The following is a 6,000-nucleotide window of genomic DNA, read 5'->3' as shown; positions in this document are numbered from 1 at the left end:
ATAGACTTTAGTTCAGCATTCAACACAATCATTTCTCAGAAACTGACTGGAAAGCTGAGCCTACTGGGCCTGAACACCTCCTTCTGCAACTGGATCCTAGACTTCCTGACAGGGAGACCTCAATCAGTCTGGATTGGAAGCAGAATCTCTAACACCATCACACTGAGCACGGGGGCCCCCTAGGGCTGTATGCTCTGTCCACTGCTGTTCACTCTGCTGATCCACGACTGCGCTGCAACACATAGCTCGAACCACACCATCAAGTTTGCCGATGACACGACCATGGTGGGTCTCATCTGCAAGAACGATGAGTCAGCATTCAGAGAGGAGGTGCAGCGGCTAACGGACTGGTGCAGAGCCAACAACCTGTCTCTGAATGTGAACAAAAAAAAGGAGATGGTCATTGACTTCAAGAGGACAAGGAGCGCCCACTCTCTTTCTGAACATTGACAACTCCTCTGTAGAGAGCGTTAAGAGCACCAAATTTCTTGGTGTTCACCTGGCAGAGAATCTCACCTCATCCCTCACACCAGCTCCATAGCAAAGAAAGCCCAGCAGCATCTCTACTTTCTGCGAAGGCTGAGAAAAGTCCATCTCCCACCCCCCATCCTCACCACATTCTACAGAGGTTGTATTGAGAGCATCCTGAGCAGCTGCATCACTGCCTGGTTCAGGAATTGCACCATCTCGGATCGCAAGACCCTGCAGCGGATAGTAAGGTCAGCTGAGAAGATCATCGGGGTCTCTCTTCCTGCCATTACAGACATTTACACCACACACACTACATCCGTAAAGCAAACAGCATTATGAAGGACCCCACGCACCCCTCATACAAATTCTTCTCCCTCCTGCCATCTGGCAAAAGGCACCGAAGCATTCAGGCTCTCACGACCAGACTATGTAACAGTTTCTTCCCCCAAGCCATCAGACTCCTCAATACCCAGAGCCTGGACTGACACCAACCTACTGCCCTCTACTGTACCCATTGTCTTGTTTATTATTTATTGTAATGCCTGCACTGTTTTGTGCACTTTATGCAGTCCTGGGTAGGTCTATAGTCTAGAGTAGTTTTTGTGTTGTTTTATGTAGCTCAGTGTAGTTTTTGTATTGTTTCATGTAGCACCATGGTCCTGAAAAACATTGTCTCATTTTTACTGTGTACTGTACCAGCAGTTATGGTTGAAATGACAATAAAACGTGACTTGACTTGAGATTGTGCCAGTGAATTTTCCTGAGCCTTTCCAGCATTCACGTCTGTACTCTATCTGTCTGAATATCGACTCTGCCTGTTTCCCGATTCTGGTTTTTAGATTTCTCTGGATGTTTTGATCTCTGCCTGAACTTTGACGCCGACTTTGTTTGCACCTCAGGATTTGTTAATCAATTAATATCACTGTGTGTACAGTACAGGGTCTGTGATTGTATCCCAGCTCCAGTGTACTGACAAATATCTTAAACAAGGCAAATGTTGAGGTCAGAGGTCCGTCTTATCGTACTAGGATACTACTCAAAACTCTTATAATAGCAGGGAGGAACAGTCCTTGAGCCTGATGTTTTGTGCTTTCAGGCTCTTGTATCTTTTGCCTGATGGAAGAGGGGAGATGAGAGATTCTCCGAAGTCAGTCAGGTCTTTGATTATGCTGACGGCTTTACTGAGGCAGCAAGAAACATAGACAGAGTCCATAGAAGTCAGGCTGGTTTCCATGAGTGTCCACTGTGTCCACAAATTTGCAGTTTCCTGCAAGCACATGCAACGCAGTAGCCATACCAAGTCATTAGACATCAAGAGCCGATGCTTTCTGTGGTTCATTGATAAAAATTGGTAAGGTCTAGTGGGGGGGCACTAAACTTCTTTAGCCTGCTAAAGATGTAGAGGCACTGGTGAGCTTTCTTGGCCATGACATGTACATGGCTGAACCAGGACATTCTATTGCTGACGTCCACTCCTAAGACTTGAGCGCTCACCTCGCTCAACCTGAACACCACTGATGCTGATGGAGCATATACAGCACCGCCCTGTATAAGAGAATCTACCCCTGTGGAATGACCTGCTAATACCTAGGACAGATTCTTCCTCTCTGGCATTAGATTTCTGCATGGTCAATGATGTCCTGAGCACCACTTCACTAATTTGCTCTCTTTTTGCAAGATTTATTGATCTATTTATTTATATTTCTTATTATAACTTTTAGTAATATATATGTATTCCCATAAAACAACAAGTTTCATGAAGTGCAGTATAAGATAATAGATCTGCTTAGTTTCTGATTCTCATGTTGCTAAACAATTCCCTCAATTATTTTGCTCAGCTTTTTATGCTGGGCATGAAACCAGCATGGTCTGACCCAGAGGACAGAACTATCTTCAACCGTCTACCAGCAGCACAACAGCATCAGAACTCTGTCAGTGGAGCTTGTTTCAATGCAAACCTTTAAGATTAATTAAGAAATGATGTAAACACATACTACTTGATATCAAGCTTTGTTTATTTTTCAAAAATCTTCAGCCTTCTTGAGTAGGAATTGTGAAAGGCTGGTCGGAGATTGATTTCTGAAGGAGTGCAATTTGCTAATGGCCTTTCAGTGTTCTGACTTCTGAATATCAGTTTCCATGAGCAGATCATTCTTGTTTATTTTTCCCCTGTGGTTTCAAATAACAATTTTGATAGCTTTTAGCGTCCTTCAAGTTGTTTATTTTCACACTTATTGCGGTTTTCTTTGTTATCATCCTTTACTTCCAATTTTCTAATCTCTACTATCCACTGTTCCATTTTAATGGTCTTTCTAAGTGATCTTTCTTCAGTAGGCAGAGATACTGATGGTTGCAGAGGGCATCTCAGTTCAACTTGTGCTGCTCTCATCTAACATCCACTCAGAGCACGTATCATCACTGCATATTGATCAGTAGCAGGAAGCTGTCTGGCATTATTGACTCAAGCTCAGAGGCACTGAGGTCAAATGTAATGTCACACCCTTAACACACTAAGATTAATTAACACAAGGGATTGAAGCTCTGACATATTTAGTCCAATATAGTTTCATTTGGCAGCCACATTCAGGTAATACTTAGTAACACATATAAAATGCCCAAGGAACTCACCAAGTCAGGTAGCAGCTATGGCAAGGAATAGACAGTTAACATTTCAGGCCGAGACCCTTCATCAGGACTGAGAAGGAAGGGTGAAGATTCCAGGATAGAAAGTTGGGGAAGAGGATGGATGCAAAGGGCAGACAATAAATGCCCATTTCTCACTAGGTATGAAAAGGAAGATGCCTAACGGTGAATATGTCCATACTCTTTAGCTTGCACAGCACAATGGGCACACAGTAGTTTTGCGAAGCAGCCTCATTATACTATGTAATTCTGGGACATGATACAGATCAACTCTTAATGAGATTTTAATGATTGAATGCAGATTGTGATTCCAACAGAGTAAAATAGTTTATTGAGGTCCAACATGCATTATACGCCCCACACAAAAAATGGTGGAGGAATTCAACAGGACAGGCAGCATCTATGGAAATGATTAAACAGTCGGTGTTTCGGGCTGAAACTCTTCTTTGGGACTGGAAAGGAAGGGGGAAGATGTCAAAATAAAAAGGTGGGGGGAGGAGAAAGAGGGTAGCTAGAAGGTGATAGCTGAAACCAGCTGGGTAGGAAAGGTAAAGGGATGGCAAGAATTCCCCAGTCTGGCCTCTTACCTCTTCTCATCTGCCGATCCCCTCTCCCTGTGTCCCATCCTCCTTCATTTTTTCCTATGGTTCACTCTCCTCTCCTATCAGATTCCTCCTTCTCCAGCCCTATATTTTTCCTGCCCATGTGGTTTCATCTATCACTTTCTAGCTAGTCTCCCTTCCCTCCCCCCACTTTTTATTCTGGTCTCTTCCCCCTTCCTTCCCGGTCCTGAAGAAGGGTCTCAACCCGAAACACCAACTGTTTATTCATTTCCATAGATACTGCCTGACCTGTTGAATTCCTCCAGCATTTCGTGTGCGTTGTGTTAGGTTTCCAGCATCTGTAGAATATCTCATGATCATTCATTACAAGCCTTCAGTTTATTGATGGATGACAGTTCCTTGGATATTGTGTTTAAGGAATTAGTCATTTGAAACATGTTGGATCAGTGAAAGCAAGTGCAAAAGAACTTCATGTAATTTACGGTTCATGCACAAATATTTTGTACTAAATTTCGATGTGGCAGGGTTGGTGTTTTGTTTTTGGTTGTTTTTGGCATGATTCAAATAAATCTTCAAGTGTCCTCAAAACTGCAATGAAGAACTCATTGAATCTAATTCAGAATAGTCACAGTTCTCAGCAAAATTTAGGACCATAGACACTGCTGCTCACTAATTTTTAGAGAGCAACAAAAAATACCAAGAATCACTGATCCCAAAGAGGATCCTGTCCTTGAGAAGGTATCACCTTCCTCTAATCAGATGCTGAGGGTCCCAACCACTATCAATGGTGAGCACATCATTCAAATGAAGCCTACATTGGTGATGTACAGCTGTAGAGAGGAGAGGTGCTTTGGTCTCTCAGAAAAAAAATGCCACAATTCAAAATTACACCCGATGGGCCATGCACCTTGCAATTATTATTTGGTACCACGATCTGAGAAGTTAGCAAAGTTCAGCTCTTTGAGATTTCTGAGCTGTGTGATTTGAGAGTCATATAACTTTGAAACAGGCTGTGCATTAAGAATAATTTCCAGTGGCCAAATGACTGGCATACCTTTAAAACCAGAGCACATCTACTGACCATTTAGTCACAAGGAGAACAGGGAGACAACAATACAAGTCAGCATCGCATTGAGTCACTGGAGCTGAGAGGCAGCAACTCTACTAGCTGTCTACTCTATCAGCATTTCATTGTATAACCTGCATGGTAATTAAAAAATGAAAACATTCCTCACTCTACCACAAATGTGATTTCATAATACAAAGATTGTTAAGTGTGTGTTCGTCCATTGTCAACGTCGATGAGGACCTCGACACCATTATGATGGTGTTGAGACTAGCACGTGATTCGGATTTGAGTGAGGGAGAGTTGCGCAGTGTCAGCCTCACTCTCTCTTCCCAATTCCCATCTAGATCCAGTGGCAAGACAGAGTCGAGATGGCTGGAGATGGGACTAGGCGCAGTGGATGACCAGGACGTCTTCTGTGTCTTGTCCTGCTCTACACGTTCCACGACGCTTGCAGAGACCGCCTTCTTGACCGTTGGACCTTCCATAGGTCTCTTCCGCCCAGTTCGCCGGAGTCTGTCTTCACATGCTGGGATAGATTGTTAAGTACTCATTCAAACAAACAGTTCCCTTCAAAGTTTAAAGTTCAAAATAAAATGTATTATTGGAGTACATGCATGCATGTCACCACATACAACCTTGAGGTTCTTTTTCTGCGGGCATAATTAGCAAATCTATATAACAGTAATTGTAAACTGTAATCACCAGGAACTGTTAATTGTAAACGAACTGTGCAAATGCAGATATAAAAAAAAGCAATAAATAACGAGAATAAAATAACAATATAACAATGTCCTTAGATGAGTGTAGCTACCTCCTTTTGTTTAAGAGCCTGATGGTTGAGGGGTAGTAACTGTTCTTGAACCTGGTGCTGCGAGTCCTGGGGCACTTTTACCTTCTACCTGATGGCAGCAGCGAGAAAAGAGCATGGGCTGGGTGGTGAGGCTCTTTGATGATTGATGCTGCTTATCTATGGCAATGTTTCATATAAATGTGCTCAATGGTTTGGAGGGTTTTACCCATGATGGACTGGGCCGAATCCATTACCTTTTGTAGGATTTTCCACTCAAAGGCATTGATGTTCCCATACCATGCCATAATGCAGGCAGTCAACACACTTTCCACCACACATCTATAGAGGTTTAACAGGGTTTTCAATGACTTGCCGAACCTCCACTGACTCCTGAGGAAGTATAAGTGTAACCATGCTTTCCTCGCAATAATATTTACTGTATATAAGGTCCTCTGAGATAGAGA

Source organism: Mobula hypostoma, chromosome 4 (assembly GCF_963921235.1).
Source record: "Mobula hypostoma chromosome 4, sMobHyp1.1, whole genome shotgun sequence".
NCBI classification, from domain to species: domain Eukaryota; kingdom Metazoa; phylum Chordata; class Chondrichthyes; order Myliobatiformes; family Myliobatidae; genus Mobula; species Mobula hypostoma.
The sequence above is the reverse complement of the archived record's forward strand: the minus strand, read 5'-3'. Positions refer to the sequence as shown.